The sequence below is a fragment of the Petromyzon marinus genome, chromosome 41 (assembly GCF_048934315.1).
Source record: "Petromyzon marinus isolate PM22_M1 ecotype Great Lakes invasive population chromosome 41, UKy_Petmar_22M1.pri1.0, whole genome shotgun sequence".
Taxonomy (NCBI): Eukaryota; Metazoa; Chordata; class Hyperoartia; order Petromyzontiformes; family Petromyzontidae; genus Petromyzon; species Petromyzon marinus.
Genome location: NC_133707.1, coordinates 9,933,801 through 9,950,475, shown reverse-complemented (window position 1 = coordinate 9,950,475; position 16,675 = coordinate 9,933,801). Strand labels below are relative to the sequence as shown.

Here is a 16,675-nt window from a genome sequence, read left to right as displayed (position 1 = left end):
TAATTGATCGTACGTCGTATTTTTTCCGCGCAAAGAAAACACCGCTAAAAATCGACGGAGTTATTACGCACATCTGTATCTCAATAGCCTCTTTAACTACAAAAGGCTTACCGCCATAAATGGGGTAAGGACGCGGAAAGCCCCATAACGTCCAGTTGTGCCTCCAGGAAAATCAAATTGCTCGAGTTAATAGCCTTCAAGAAATAGCCGTTTAAATGTCTCCGCGTGAAGCGAAGGGGGTACAGGAATTGGCACTTAAGCACACATGACCTTGCATTGCACTCGCAAAGCGCTCGGAGTTTGCACCGCACACACAACAACAAAAAGCAAGCCCGAGAATAACGTTATATGTAAATATACATAAAAACCCTTCACACAGCCGCTGTGTTTAAAAAGAGATGGGGGTCTGTCATAAGAGGCCTGGGGGGCCCCAACCAAGACATTCATATATCTCGCGAGAGGGCCCAGGTAAGGCTGCTGATAAAGCAGGGTTTCTCGCCAGCCAGATTTGCCAGACGAAGCACACAATGCGGCCAGCGTGTGCTGACGGGGTTCAAGTGACGTCGCTTGCCACGTGCGTAAAGCGATTCACTAAGTTCAACCGCGAATCTGTAACCGTTGTCCACAACTCTCTCATTTCTCAGCTCCGTTTAGCTTCCCTTCAACTCGCGAATCATCTTGTCCACAGATCTGTCCTCGCCACCCTCTTGTTTATCTCTTGCATCTCACCGATCTGAATCATCTCATGTCTAAGCAGCCCATGACTCCACAGCTCGGAGAGCCACCCAAGAGACTTTACAGGCCTCACCTGGCCAATGGACCGCCACTAAGAAGAAACGCTGGTAGATAGACGGCAACAAATATCGCTGGTGAATTACGTGAAAAGTCCTAAGTAGATGCACGCAGCCACCCACACGTTCAGGGAGCGGATCTGTGGCCTCGAAAGGAATTATTCTTGGAACCGCAGTCGCCGATCGCATTTGTACGACACGTTCATAATGGCGAATAAATGTGGCAAGTCATTAAAATTCAGCCGGCAAAATTAAATAAATAAACACACGCAGAAACCTTCAATCGGCGCATGCGATTGTTCAGAGTCATTATCACCCCCTACTGCTTATTTATTTATTTGTGCACAGTGCATTGCTCATTCAGTGCCTGCAAACATTTTTAAGACAAAAAAAGCTAAAGAAAGCCCCTGAATGCGCACCACTTGAAATATGTCGCTGCAGTTTGGCATTTAAATAATCATCACTTTATGATTATCATCGTAATAATAAAATAATTCTTACATAGCGATCGCATGCACGTTGTCCGACACCTTTCTCAGTATATCACAGGCACATGTATGGCTCTCATTCATCAAGTGTGACAATTATTAATTTCCTTGCGTGTGTGAGAATGGGGGGCGGGGCAATCGTTGACTTTGTGTGGCGTCACCCAACTAGGCTCGATTTAACAAGAACATTCTCCCCAGGCGCTGCATTGCAAAGCGACCGTCCGCCTATTGCTCACCGAATTATTATTTGTTGTCACGCCATCGTTAAACAGTTGTGGATATTTTCATCGTGACCGATCGTTACCACCTATTGACCATTTGTTATCGCTGTAATAATATCCTTGCATGCGTTTGAATGACAAGAACCCACGATATGTGATGACGATAATAATGCCCTTTTGCTAACTTAGGAAAGCCTCACCGAGTCTTAAAAAATTCCTTTGTCAACCCACTGCTGGATGAAGGCCTCTACCCACGCCAGGTCAGCCGTGGAGGTTATTTGAGCGTACTTCACCACAGTGGGCAGTGCCGGCGTTGATGTTAGCTGTGAACGGGGTCGAACTCGGCTCGCCAGGTCGGTAGTGCATTGAGCTAACTACGTTGAGGGAGTTGGCACTTCACAGTGAAAGGACTGGATGGGGGGGGGGGGAACTCTCAAAGGGTTGTGTACGCTGCCCAGCTGAGCGACAGGACCATGACGGTGTTCCCAGTTGTAGCATTTTGCTACTTATCATAGAATCCCTTTGGCTAAGAACGGAGCAGTGGAGACACTCAAATTGAATTTATTGAAAGAAACAATGAAGATGCTACATTGGCAGTGATGCAGAAGCACACGTAACAACACTTTGACCAACACATTCGCCAATAACACTGCGGCCCTAACAGGAATGCTAAAACAATAGGTGACGTTTCAGGCAATGGCCCTTTCTTCATAGCAATCTCATTTTCCTTTCAGGGGCAGCGTTATTGACGACTGCGTTGAGGCCATGACAGCGGGAAGCGATTATGGTTATTACAGCAGAAGCCAAGATCGCATAAATGTTACCAACCGTGGTAATGAGAGTAATAACGATAGCCATTATTCCCACAGAATAATAATAACAATGAATAGGTGACAACATTGATCGAAAGCCCATCATCCATCTGAGGTTGATAAAAGAGTTTGTAACTTTGTAGGAAACAAACATCTGCAGTCATACGGACACACTGTCCACTGCCATGGGAATGTGGACTTTTCCGCTCGTGGCCCAGGGCCACCGCATTTTAAAAAGCAAACACCGATAATGAGATTTTATTGTAGCGCACAGAAGTGCTATGAATAGAGGCGTTTCTGTTGACGTTCGCCCGAGGTGTTTCGAGGCTTGCCAGCCCGATGACGATATTGTCACGCTAAGTGTCACATTGTCGATCTGCGGTTGCACACGCACTCCACCGCTACGCCCCGCCATCAGTATTGCAAGCGTGCGCCAAGACCCAAATGACAAAGAAAGAAAAAGGACTTTCCTCTCTTTCATCTGATTTTCCACTCACTGCCCCCCGCCCCCACCCCACGTCAGAGCTCTCAAAGCTTTAAAGGAGCCAAAACAAAATTACAGCTTCTCGAGAATGAGGAGGCTGCGGCAGCATTGGCTTGTGACCCATCATCACCAAGGGCCTCCGAATAGGGGCGGCTGCCTCGTCCAAAAAATCGTGGCGGCGCGTGGAATATTAATGACCCCGGCTGTCGCAGCAGCAGCAGCAGCACAACAACCGCGGCAAAGCCCTACTTAGCTGGGGGTGACAGCTTCTTCCGCGGCGCTACCACTGTGCCCTGCCCGCTGGGCTGTATTATTGCAGATGGCGATGTCGATAAACAAACAAATTATTTGCCGGTGGGGAGAGGGGAAGGCGAGGGGAGTGAAAAATGGGATGCAAGTGCAAATCGGGACGGGCCCAGTCGCGCGGCAGTTATCGCACCTGCGCCGTGAAGCCCGCCAAAGCAGAGGTTCGATTTCCCCCGGCTCACGGATCACCGGTGGCGAAATGATATCCAAATCAATCGTGGCCGAGACGCAGTTATTGAGAACAGAGACAAGGAAAATTGGCGTGGGTAGAGAGGGGCACCGTTGCCGGACAGGATAATGGCCGACGGATGAGACCGGCGGTGGAATGGCAGCTGAAGGTGGAGGAAAAGCATCTGAGGGGAGCACGCCAGCGGAGATGGCATGGCGGAATCAGGTCGTGTGCAGGGGCGGAGATGGATGGTGAGGGAGATGCCAATGGCGTGGAGGAGGCCTTCATCACAGAAGTGGACAATGCCGACGATATCCTGCATGTCGTTTAAAACATGAGACGAGGCTCAAAAGAAAGCTGTCTCTGGTGTGGACCAATCAGTTTCAAGGACGATGCATATATTATCAGTGTGTTTTTTGTTTGCATTTTGACAAGTATTGTGGTTAATGCAGACGTGATTTCTCGTAAAAAGGTTTCAGTTTTGTTGGCAGAAAAAAGGGGAAAAACCCTATTCTTATATTTTGGTACTGGCAAAGGAGATCTAATGATGAAATAATCATTAAGGATAGCGGTGGAGAAGGTTAATGACAAAAATCATGCCTCTTTCCCATATTTGTCTCTCCACAAAACAAAAAAAGTACTTTTTTTAGATAAACCACCGGCGGTACGACCTTATGGGAGTGCATCTCACAAAAATCATGCCTCTTTCCCGTATTTGTCTCTCCACAAAACAAAAAAAGCACTTTTTTTTAGATAAACCACCGGCGGTACGACTTTTTTTTTAGATAAACCACCGGCGGCACGACTTTTTTTTAGATAAACCACCGGCGGTACGACCTTATGGGAGTGCATCTCATCCACAGCACTGGCTCATCACAAGCAGCATCCATGTGATGAAGAATTAACCGATGCTTACAGGCAAGGATACTTTTAGTACGGAGTGCGCTTGACACAACATCTCAATGCTGCATTACATGCAACTATGTAATGCAACTTGTCTGTAATCGGTTCACGTGACCCCTGCAGCCATGAGCGGCCATAGCAATTCACCACAACGTTACAACCAAAAACAGCGCACATTTGTATCAAATCGTGACCTTGCGTCACGACAATTCATCAAATCACCATTGGGGGGATGGGGGATAGGGGAGGGGGGCATTGTAAATCACTAGACCAACACGAATGCCATCAGCCAAACCAAACATTGCCCTGCGTGAACACTAAAGCTGTACGGTTGTGGGTCTATGGGTAAAAAAACACAAGTATCCATTTGTGTGTTTTTCGCCAAAGAATGTTTGTTTATTTTTGCCAAGGGTCTTTTCAGCCGAGGGTGCTGGGCCGAGGCTGCTGCTGCCGCTGTTTATTGCCGGATAATGAAGTCTTGTTACCATTCGCTTTGCTGTCCTCAGGTTTTACAGACTGCCTGCCATAAACAAACAATCGCACACGCGCCTGCGTGCACACAATCGCACACGCGCCTGCGTGCACACGCGACTGCGTGCGCACAATCCCACGTGGGCCTGCGTGCACACAATCGCACGCGAGCTTGCGTGCACACAATCGCACGCGCTCGCACAAAAGACAAAGGTCCCCATTTTGAAACTTGTTTAGACTACTGGGGCAAATAGTCGGTTAGTGAGAACCTATTAAGGCACGCACGGGGGGGGGGGCAAGGGGTGTGGCGCCAGGACCATTCACATGAGCCCAGCCATCTTTGTCTCTCCTACCCCCTCCGTGCGATGGTGTTGACGGTGCACTCACTTTCGGCTGCGTTGACCCAAGTGGGGAGGGATGTCTCAGACCGGGTTCAGATATCACTTGGCACTCGTGTGACGCCTTTCGTCTCCACACTGCTGAAGTTTACACACCACACCAGGTGCTGATTTGAGGCTGAGTCGCCCTAGGAGAGGCCATTGATGTTAGCTGTGAGCCCGGGATCAAGCTTGGGTCGCTGGGTTCATAAGCGGTGTGTGAACCGCTGCCCCACCAGGCAACGAACACCAAACAGGTTAAATTCGAATTCAAATGTTCCAAAAGGCCACGATGTGGAACAAAGATCCAGGTATGACAAGGAGCGATAAATATATATATATTACAGCAAACAATCATATGTGCAGTTCAGTCCTCTCCCATGGTTACAGGGCCAACGACAAAGGAATTAACACAATAAAAAGACCGGCCCTTGTAAGAGTTTAAGTGAACAGAAGTCGAGTCCGTCCGTCCCTCGCAGGAGTTGGGGTATTGGGACGGCAAACCATTCTCCCGCTTTCTCTGTCTCTCGCTCTGTGCGTAGAGAAAAGCACAGCGGCCGTGCGTCCACACCAACGAGATGCGACGCCGGTACGTCCTCGTTACGAGCACGCAAAACGTCACGCACATGACGGGTCGGTGGACCAATAATGGCCGGCGGAGGCGGTGGTGTTTTTGCTCAAGCATTACCCAACGTTAAAAACACACGGGTGAAATAAACGAGTGGGAGAGGGCGGCTGAACGTATTAAGTGTACGAATGTGTGAATGCAATTTTTACAAAATGCCTGCCATCGCCCCCCCCCCCCCCCTCTTCCCCTGGGCTAAACAATTAACCTTTTACACCGTAAGCTAGCTCCCGTTCAAGTAAGGAAGGTCAACCCAGAAGGTACTATCCCCCTGATATGCTAACGTTGCCCCGTGTATGTACGTGCGCCTTCTGACGTGATCGTTGATGTTGGTTCGATAACAAAAAATACGCGTGCCGACGCATAGATCAGAAAGAAGCACTGGCGGATACTGGGGGCAGACGTAAACAGACGTCACGAATGTGAATTGCAGTATCTGTCTATCGTCCGTTCTTCTTATCATGCACACACCTTATATCGACCGTTGCAAGACTCAGATTATCCTTGCACCAATTCTTCCTTCTATCTAAACTAAACTATAAACTAAACTATGTTTTCATTTTACCAGATAAGGGCCCACTGAGCTGTATAGCTCTTTTTCAGAAGCGACCTGACCACAAATAATAGCTCAACAAAAGTGGCTTATCATGTGGAAATGTATAGCATGCTCTGAAAGCATGTCTTTAAATGTGCAGGGAAAAATCCACACGACCACAGGGAGAAAGTGCAAACTCCAAACATACAGGCGTCGGGGTTGGGATTGAACCCAAGACCTCCTGCATACCAGGCGAGGTAGTTCAAATCTTGCCATAGTTGTGCTTATCTGAGCCTTCATAGGGGGAAAAGAGAAATGACACGGAAGTGGAATAAAATGTATCCCGTTGTCCGTGTTTACACGTGCGGATATAAGGAGCGGCTTTGCACGGATATGATAACATTGAGGGATTTCCCCCGCCAGCGCTCTCCGCACATCAAATCAGAGCGGAGGATTTCGCTAAAACGCACTCGTGGGCGACTGAATGAATGAACAATCCAAGTGAATGGCCAATATTATGCAATGCAAGCATGAATGCATAAAGAAGACGGAGGTGTGAATAAACAATCGCGCTCAGCCGCACCACCAGTACAGTGCCGACATTCTATTTGCTCAATGGAACAGTTGCTGCTTGTCCTTGGCTTCCCTTGCGTCTGGAACTCGCTTCCAATTTGTTGTCTGCCGAATTTGTGTCCTGTTCAACTTCGTACTCACGGTCTTCCTCTTCACTGCCCCAGACTGGAATTCGGATGGAGTTTGGAGGAAGATGGAGGAGGATGGGCATCTACCTCCTCCAAACTCCATTCATGACAAACACCAAGACGTCTCCTCCCTGTCGCATATCTACCCGAGCCAGTCAACTCCTCTTAAATTGGGAACCCCCACCCACCCACCACCACCGCAGTGACAATTCATATGCGTCGTCTAGAAAAGGATGCTGGAGTTAAAACATTTCAAACATTTCAAGCTGCATTGGAGCTCTAAATCGGTGGAAGTAAAGGTGCAGGCCTGAAATTACTTTCTCACGCCACGGCTGGCGAAGGCAGCCCCCCAATAAGGGGCCAGCTCCAGACAGCCACCCTACAGAATGTGTGGCTCCTGCTCTTCCATGCTGGCCACATGGTCTTGAATGAGGTGAGAGTATCCGTGCGTTACGTCCGCCACCATGCATGTACGTAAAAAAAAGTACATTATGTATGTTGATTCAATGTAAATAACCCAACCAATAATAGATAACCATTGTAATTTATATTAATACATTAACCCCTCCTCTGGTGTTTGCACCTGATTGGCTACAGAGCTGATGACATCACATGTATCCCTCTATCAACTATCAAAGAACGAAACAGGATTTCTCCAAAATTTTGGCAGTCGCCTGATGAGGCTGGTTGTAATTGCCGGCGATATGTCACGTTACTCCAATTGTAAATGTTGTGGGTTTACTCTGCAACACATCGGTGTGCCAAACTAGTAACTTACTGCCATGTTTTGTTTACGTGACAACCCTTACTAATTGGCTGTGTCGGGTGGTGGCGGGTTGAACGACACATTTATATTACGCGATCTAACCGACGAAAAAAACTTCTATTGTGAATAATATTGGTCGCGAAAAGCCTACGTCTTAAACCGATGTTCAACTTCTTTCACACCGTACGTTGCCAACCGTGCCAAATCGGAGGTGCGGGACCTGCCTACGATCAACTGGCCGAGGTGAACCCATTTCACACCGCTGGCTGGACAGAGGCGGTGGGCCAGGATGGGGCCGGCGGATGAAAGAAACTCGCCCCGTGGCTTCGACTGCCGCGCCGGGAGATCTAAGCGGCGAGCTCTGTCTCGCGAGTTCAGCGTGCTCGCAATTGCGCGTAGATTGTCGTTTGAGGGCGTGGGGGGGAGTAGTCAATTAATTTAGATATAAAAACGTCACGCGCTTGACGCGACAGCTGCCTCGGAAAAAATAAAAACCGGTTGATGTCACCGGAACGCCGCCCATGAATAAAGCTCGGGGACACAGCACCGCTCGCCCGCCCCCCCCCCCCCCCGCCAAAAAAAAATTCTGACGATTTGGGACGCGTTCCCAGCGGTAGCAGCAGCGGCGGCAACAACAACAACAACAAAAACCACCACATGCACTACTGCCGAGGGAGGAGGGAGACACACGGGGGGTGGGAGGGGGGGGAGATGGGGCCGCCGCCTTCGCGCTAATACCTGTCGTATCGCTCCCCCGCAGGAACAGTGGGACTGACAAGGCCGCGATAAGAGGCCGAGCCGCAGCGTAGTGACTTGGGGCACCGGCTGAAACACAGTAAATCAATTCGAGTCGCATTACAGCCGTGTCGGGGAGCATTTTTCTACACGGCTGCATATGAGAAAGATGCAAAAACAAAAAAGAGCGGCAACAACGATGGCGCGCGTGCGTGCGTGTGTGTGCACGCGTGCACAGACCCGCTGACGACGATGTTGTATAACAGAGCGGTTGGATGTTTGTGTATTTGTTGAATTGGAGTGGAGCGGCGGTAGCAGTGGGGTTGGCATGACCCGAGTTCAAATTCTGACCGCGGCTAACACCACTGGCAATTCATTTCAGAACCGGTACTGCTCTCCCCTTCCTTCAACAATCTGCACTGCCCAGCGTGGTGAAGTATGGTCAAAAGATACCCCATGACCAACTCGGCATTGGGAGGCCTTCATATATTGGAATCTTCCATGTTTTTTTTATGTTTATATATATAGGTCAGGACACACGCAATGAGATGTGCTTTTGATTTGTAAAAAAAAAAGACAAGAATGTTAGAGAGTGACAATACCAAAACTGAGACCCACGTGTGTAAATATATAGGCTTCAAAAATGGTTGTTATTTTCACATCTGGAATATTTTACGAAAATGTCTGCCGGCTCACAACTCAATCCTCGGTGGTAGAGAATGCAATTGGACAGAATGACATAGTATTCCATGTAATTGTGGTATCATTCTTTTTGAGGCTTTGGACCAAAATTTTCCTACCCTTCATTTCCGACAGCACATTTTAGGCTACCAGGATTTACTTGCGGACCATAACAAGACAAAGATACCCCGTATAGCCTGAACAGACTTTTGGGGCAAGTGCTGTTCGCGAGCACCTGTGAAGGCCGGCACGGCACACACGAGGGGGTGGGTGGCCGTCTCCACACCCGGTCACTTTTATCTCCCCAGTGGCGATTTAAACACTTCTAAACAGGTACTCATTTGAGGCTGAGTCGACCTCGGGGAGGCCCAGGACCGATTCAGATAATCATCACCGGTGTCTGATGTTGGTGGCCATGAGCCAGGAATCCAACTCGGGTCACCGGGTTCACAGGGCAGTGTGCTAACCGGTGCACTACCGGCCTCCACACACACACACGCACGCCATCAGTCTGGACCACGCGCATTCAACAACGAGCGAGGCAATTCTGCAAATGCATTAAAAAAAACATACCAAACATGGATTAATTTTACGTACAAACGTAAAAAAGGTAAAAATGCAGCCCTGCAATTGCTAGTTCCAAGACACTGCCGGATGAAGAGCCCCACAAGAAGGCACTGTAGGCAGCCCCTCCAAATAGTAGTTCGCTTACTCTGATAACACCGAGCAAGCATCTTGTAAGAGGTGGGAGTTACCCACAATTCACCCCACCGCCTTGCGACCTGCCGATACGAATCGCCGTGGTGTGACCGTGTGCGCTGCTGGGTGGACAGAGCCTGCTCGGGGCGCGCTGGGAGATTGAGTTGAACCGGTGACCTCTGGATCGCGAGTCCAGCTGTGGTGACCATAACGCGACGGCTGCGTGCCAAGACAGCAGCCGATGACCTATTGTTTCACGAGCAATGTTTTAATGTCAGCGAACAGATAAAACGACGAAAAAACTCAAAACATTCGTCAATAGCACTGCCCTATAAGAAAATACTGGACTGTATATATAATAGGTGACATCTGGGGCAACGGTCCCTCTTTCATACAGAGAGATCAACCTCTGTTATTCATGCTTGTGCACGACTGCCACCGCAGAACCGCCAAACAACCCCTTTTATTAATCAGCTGCAATATCGTGTGGTGCAACCCCTACTCTGTAAATAATCCGTCGAGCTCGGCATTGAAAACTCCGGTATCGTTAAACCGCTAACAACCCGCGGCAGCGTCCTCCGCAAAACGCAGAGGCTACGGTTCTCACATTCCGTCTCTCTCATTCAAGCGTGGTAATAATTCGTCTGACGCCTGCGAGCAGAGCGCCACCAAATTCCCCAGTCCTCCCCGACAGCCACCGGCGGGCCCCTCCGAGCGCCCCCACCGCACCATCCCCCTCCCGCCGCCCCCAGTAAACCCAGCAGCACTCTGTGTGCTGCAGCGATGACTAATGCATCACACTCATTAGCCCGTGCACGGGGATAAATCTTTCAACATTCGCGAGCAACTGTCACAATGCATCGTGTAGCAAAGCCGCGCGGTGCCCCATTGTACATCTGCCGAGTTGGTTGTTTAGAGCGGGAGTGGAGGCGGGGCTAGAGGGTAAATTTGCAGCAACGTTTTGGGGCGAAAGACCGGAAAAAAATTCGGATTGGACACCGCGTAAATTATTTGAGCAATTTTCCGCGATCCAAGGTCACGATTCGGTCAAATTAATAATCATCTTTTCGTTTTCAAGATATTCTGTGAATGTTCGGAGCATCTAGTGGTCGGAGGTGCTCATGTACACCCATTACATACAACGAATATGTATTTTAAAAAAAGGTGAATACTTATATGAAAATTTGATGCATGTATTGGGATCGTAAGAATCGGCGTTGTATTGGGATCGATTAATCCATTAATCACTCCACCGCGACAATCTCGGGCGGTGCTGTGGCTCAGGGTGAGTGAGTTCGCTGCTCGTTGCAGAGGTTCGCGATTCGAATCTCGCGGACACCCCGATTTATTTTTTATTTTACCAGGCAAGGCCCACCGAGCTGTATAGCTCTTTTTCAGAAGCGACCTGACTATCACAAATGATAGCTCAACGAAGTGGGAATGTACAGCAGCCAAACTACTCTAAAATGGATACCGATTCGAAATGTGGAGAAAAAAACCGAAGGACCCGGAGAAAAATCCATGCGACCACGGGGAGAACACGCAAACTCCAAATATACAAGCATCAGGGTTGAGATAAAACCCGGGGCCTCCTGTATACTAGGCGAGATAGTTAATATCTTGCCACCGCGGCGCCCTCATTATAACTGCGGGTGTAACAACCGCGATGATGCTACGCACCCGTCTGCTTCACAGTGGACCTCATAGATCCCGTGACGTCATTCGCAAGTGTAGGCCGTCATGTGCCGGTGGTCCAAATTTGTCAAAATCGAAGAGGTATACCACAAGCTACTCGAATTGGGATCATTATAGACAGAGAGATCGCTGTCTCCTGCCTGCAGACCACCTCCTGAGGGCTCAGTGAGGCTTTTCTGGGTAAACATGTGGAATCATCATAATAATAATAAAAAATATATATTTATTATTTTATTGCTTCCCCTCTACGTGACTTTACCGAAAGAACCAAGAATATGAATCCCTGCAGTCACGAAAGCTTTAAATCAAAATAATAATGAGCTTCACATCAAGCTGGGGATCCGTTTTGGATGGCAATGGAGACCCACCCCTTGATCAGCTGTGAACTCTGGTCCAAATCTAATTGGCACAAAAACTGGATGTTACAAAATCTAAATGGCACGAAAACTAGATGGCGCGCCTTACGCACTTTATAAGTAATGGTTCGCCAATTATCACTCTTCCGATATGAGTGATAATTGGCGTTTTTGTCTCCATCGAGGATGGGCTGGGAAAAAATTTTTAATTCAAAAACTAATTTACGTAACGAGTTTTCGTGCAGTGCATTGCTGACCGCAGTTTAATCGCACGGTGATTGCCAAGTTTTATTGCCAGGGTTTGGTGCTTTCAAACAAATGTGATGTAACGTTTACATTTTATATTGCTCTTTCGCATACAAAGCATAAAATCTAGAAATTGTTTAATCAAGACCGCAATCGACTCGCCGTAAATCTTTTAATTCCGCCAGAAATTACGATAGCAAAAAAAAAGAATTCAATCAACTGCGAAGGTCAAGACAGCCGGCGATTCATCGTGAATGTCTCATAAGACCTTCGCTCAATTTTCCGAAACCCAATTCGGTCAAAAGCCCTTTTTCGTTTCACTTGTGCGGAATGCCAACGCATCTGCTTAACTTTTTTTTTTACACGGTATAATACTTTGGTGTGTACATGCACGGTTCTGTTATTTCATGCCCTTTCTTGCATTTCCACCCTCGTTTTCCATCACCAGGCGCCTGTCTGAACAGACCACAACCTATATTCTTGGTTCTTTCGGTAAAGGCACGTAGAAGGGAAACAATAAAATAAGAAAAATATAAAACGATAAAATTCTCGCGACGTTTCGACTGCAACACAAGCAGTCATCATCAGGTGTGAAAACCACAGCAAGAAAATGTTCTTGTCGTGAGAATTTTATTGTTTTATATTTTTATTTTGTTTCCCTTCTACGTGACTTTACCGAAAGAACCAAGAATATGAATCCCTGCAGTCACGAAAGCTTTAAATAAAATTAGACCACAACCTGATAAATTAACGGCTACCTCGCGACTTTGGCAATGAACGACGACTCTACACAACGCGCACCAAAAGGGCGGGTAAGCGAGATGTTAATTTAAACAAAAACTCGCTTATTAATTTAATTTGACAACTGGTATTTATTCTCTCTCCCTCTTACGGCTGATAAGTGCCCGTTTGAGCCTCACTCCGAGTGAACGCTCAATCGTTTTTCTTTAACAACGACCACTTGTAGGGACGGGCATTGTGCACTGTGCGTGTGTACTGTGTGCGTGTTCCGGCAAAACAACCTACTACCTCCTCGCGGTGCCGGACGGGAAACTCTGTCGCGGACAGTGCTGGGGGGGGAGGGCCAATTCCGATTGGCCCCTCCTCTCATGGCGTCTGTGACCACCACAGTGGATAAACGGGGGCTCTGGACGGGTGCGAGGGGCTGGTAACCCCTCCACCTTTAACATTTTTACCATGAAACCACGCATAAAAAAAATAACTAATAAGCTTGGGCCAGAGGCCCCGGGGGGACAGGCGTCTATGACGTCTCCTGGCCAAACCCCAATTGGCGGAGCCAGGAGATTGAATCTCTACCCTAGGGGCTCCTCCAGAAACAACGAAAAGCCACTTCGTGTGGCCACGTGGAATGTTCGAACGTTCACTGCGGAGGAGAGGTTGCCACTCCTCTGTCGGGAGCTGGACCGGTACCACCTGGATCTCTGTGGAATTCAGATCCGGTGAACCGGTTCTGGCTCCTGCCACCATGAGGGGTGAACAGTCCTCGACTCGGGGCAGCAGACTGCCAAACAACAGGGTGTGGCTCTTCTTTTGAACAAAAGAATGAAGGGGGCATGGGAGCGTGGCGGTGAGGTGTGGGAAGCTGTAAGCCCCAGGCTACTTTGGGCTCGCCTTCCCATTAACCGGAGGCGAGGAGTGGTGGTCGTGGTTACTTATGCCCCCACCGAAGACGAACATCCGTGGAGGGATGCAGGCAAAGCCGATGAGTCAGATGCCTTCTGTGACCTCCTGTCACAGGTGCTGGCTAAAGTGGCCCCTCGGGATAGAGTCATCTTGTTGGGTGACTTCAATGCCTGAGTTAGTCATGATGCTGACACCTGGTCTGGAGTGATTGGAGAGCATGGGCCAGATCAGCTCAATAACAACAGTAAGAGGTTGCTAGATTTTTGTGCAGCCCATGGGCTTGTAATTACCAACACGCTGTTCTGGCATCGGCGCATCCACACAACATCATGGATGCATGCCAGGTCCCAGCAAGAACATCTGCTAGACTACATAGTGACGGACCAGCGGATGCGAGCCCATGTCTTTGACACCAGGACCTACCGTGGAGCTGATGTGCCCTCTGACCATCGACTAGTCATCTGTAAGATGTGCCTGCCATTCTTCCGCTCCAGTGGTGGGTGTACACCCAGGACCCCATTCCAACCTAAAGTGGCCTGGTCTCAGTTATCTGATGAAAGTTGCAAGCGAGAATTTCATCATCGCTTGCGGCTGGGGTTGGCATCGTCCCCCACTCCTCCTGATGTCGAGGGTAAATGGGCGAGGTTTAGGACTGTCACTCATGCAGCTGCATTGGCTGCTTTGGGTACGCGGTCCAGACCTCCACAGAGACCCTGGCTGACAGAGGAGGTGTTCAGGATAGTTGAGAAAAAGCGACAGGCCCACTGTCATCGGCTACAGAATCCCACGTCAGAGAATAAGGAGGCTTACCGCAGCCTTCACTCGGAGGTTCGGAGAGCCGTGAGACGCTGCAAGGATGGGTGGTGGTCGCGGGTTGCTGAGGAGATGGAGTCTGCCTCAGTGGCCCGCGATAACAAATCTCTATTTAACTCCATTAAAAAAGTAACCTACAGCGCCACACCTATTACCATCATTAGGGGAAAAACGGTGACCCAATCTCCAACCCCCGGAAAACAGGTTTGCAGATTTGCTGAGCATTTCTGTGAGGTCCTGGGGGAGGGGAAATCCCTCAGCCAGGAAAACAGCGTGGCACAAAGTGGGGATGACCCTGCTGAGGCTGCGGTGCCTCAAATATTGGAGGAAGTCACCCCCTGTGAGTGGCTGACTGAGGTGCCATCTGTTGAGGAAGTACTGAAGGCGATCCTGAGTCTGAGGCCAGGAAAGGCACCGGGCAGAGATGATCTCCCAAGCGAAATGCTGAGGGAGGGTGGCGTTTGTGCACAGACTGCCCTATATGACATCATAACAACAGTCTGGACCACTGGACAGGTTCCGCAGGATTGGAAGGATGCTCTGGTGGTCCCCCTCTTTAAGAAGGGGGACCGCACAGACTGTAACAACTACAGGGGCATCTCACTTCTCAGTGTACCGGCAAAGGTCCTGGCAAAGATTATTCAGCATCGCCTTGCTAGGCACGCTGAAGAGAGGCTTGCGGAGCCCCAATGCGGTTTCAGGAAAGGGCGGTCCTGCACAGATGCTATATTTTCTGTCCGTCTGCTACAGCAGAGGTGTAGGGAATTCCAGCAAGACCTACATCTCTGCTTTATTGACCTGGTCAAGGCCTATGATACCATCAGTAGGCCTGGGCTTTGGGTTGTTCTTCGTGCTTTTGGAGTCCCTGACCCTCTGCTCATGACCATTAAGGACCTTCATGATGGTGAGCGGGCCCAGGTAAAACTACGTGGCCGGGAGTCAGAGCCATTCCCTGTACACCTTGGGGTGCGACAGGGATGTCCTCTGGCTCCCACATTATTTAACATCTATTTTGACCACGTAGCTCGTGAAGCCTTCAATAGCTGTACCGGGGGAATCTCGATTTGGTACAGATATAATGGGAGGCTGATCGATGCCCGGGTGCGGTCAAGGGATGGCTCCCTATTTCTCAACCACGTTATATATGCCGATGATTTGGTAATAGCTGCTCATTCAGAGGAGGAGTTGGAGACGCTGCTGCTGAAACTGGAGCGTGCCACTAAGAGATAGGGCCTTACCATCAGCCCCACCAAAACTAAGCACCTGCCTGGGTATTTTGTATCATCGGACACTCCACCCCCACAACTCCCAATCGGTGATGGGGCAGTTGTGGAGAGAGTGGAGAGTTTCCCATACCTGGGCAGTGTGCTTATGACCGGCTCCAGTTTAACAGCAGAGGTCTCACTCCGAATCAGTCGAGCGGAAATATCGTTGCATCGGTTGCGTAACGCTGTGTGGAAGCTACCTGGTCTGTCGCTCCGCACTAAGCTTCAGGTCTTCTCGGCCACGGTCATTCCCTCCTTTCTCTACGCTTGCGAAACGTGGACCCCCCTAATGGGACATCTTCACCGGTTAGAAACATTTAGGCTATCCTGCCTATGATCCATCCTGGGTTTAACCAGGCTGGATTATGTGAGGAGCTCACAAATCCTTGAAAGATCTGGGCAAGGTCCCATTGGTGAGCTCCTCCGGCAGGCAAGGCTGCGTTGGCTGGATCATGTAGCCCGCATGCCCAGCCACCGCATGCCTAAGCAGCTTTTGTTCGGCCGGATCGAGGGGGCTAAACGGGCGCGGCACGGGCTAGAGAAGAGATGGAGTGATGTGGTACAGGAGGACGTGGAGCTGAGTGGACTTGCCGATGACTGGTACCAGCGGTTTCAAGATCGGCCTCTGTGGAGGAGGCTCGTGAAGGACGCTACTGGGCAGTTGGAGGCAGTCGCCCTCCAACAACAACGGAGGGCGGAGGAGCGACGCTCACCACAACGAGCGGAGCGCCGGGTGGCTAAAGCACAGCAGGTTGGCACAGTAGGGGGCACAGGTGGTGCATCAGCAAGTCATCTCAGTCATCTTAGTCAGTCGACCCGTGGCACTTGGGTCTACCCCGTGACCTCCTACCAGCAGGCGTTCGACACTTCACGTGGCCTCAAGGTGCACATG

The 16,675-nt window shown here is 49.5% G+C and overlaps 1 long non-coding RNA gene across 3 annotated transcripts in view; it reads right to left on the bottom strand.

Moving 5' to 3' along the window:
- The window catches only part of LOC116950882 (uncharacterized), a 213,582-nt gene that overhangs the window by 140,059 nt on the left and 56,848 nt on the right, over window positions 1-16,675 (bottom strand). Inside the window, exons 2-3 of one of the 3 annotated variants that reach the window (XR_012946520.1) lie at window positions 8,388-8,474; window positions 5,033-5,171 (exon numbers count right to left, since the gene is read on the bottom strand). This is a non-coding gene — a long non-coding RNA (uncharacterized LOC116950882). The remainder of the gene's footprint in view (window positions 1-5,032; window positions 5,172-8,387; window positions 8,475-16,675) is intronic. The other 2 variants (XR_004404085.2, XR_004404084.2) reach the window with 2 other exon arrangements.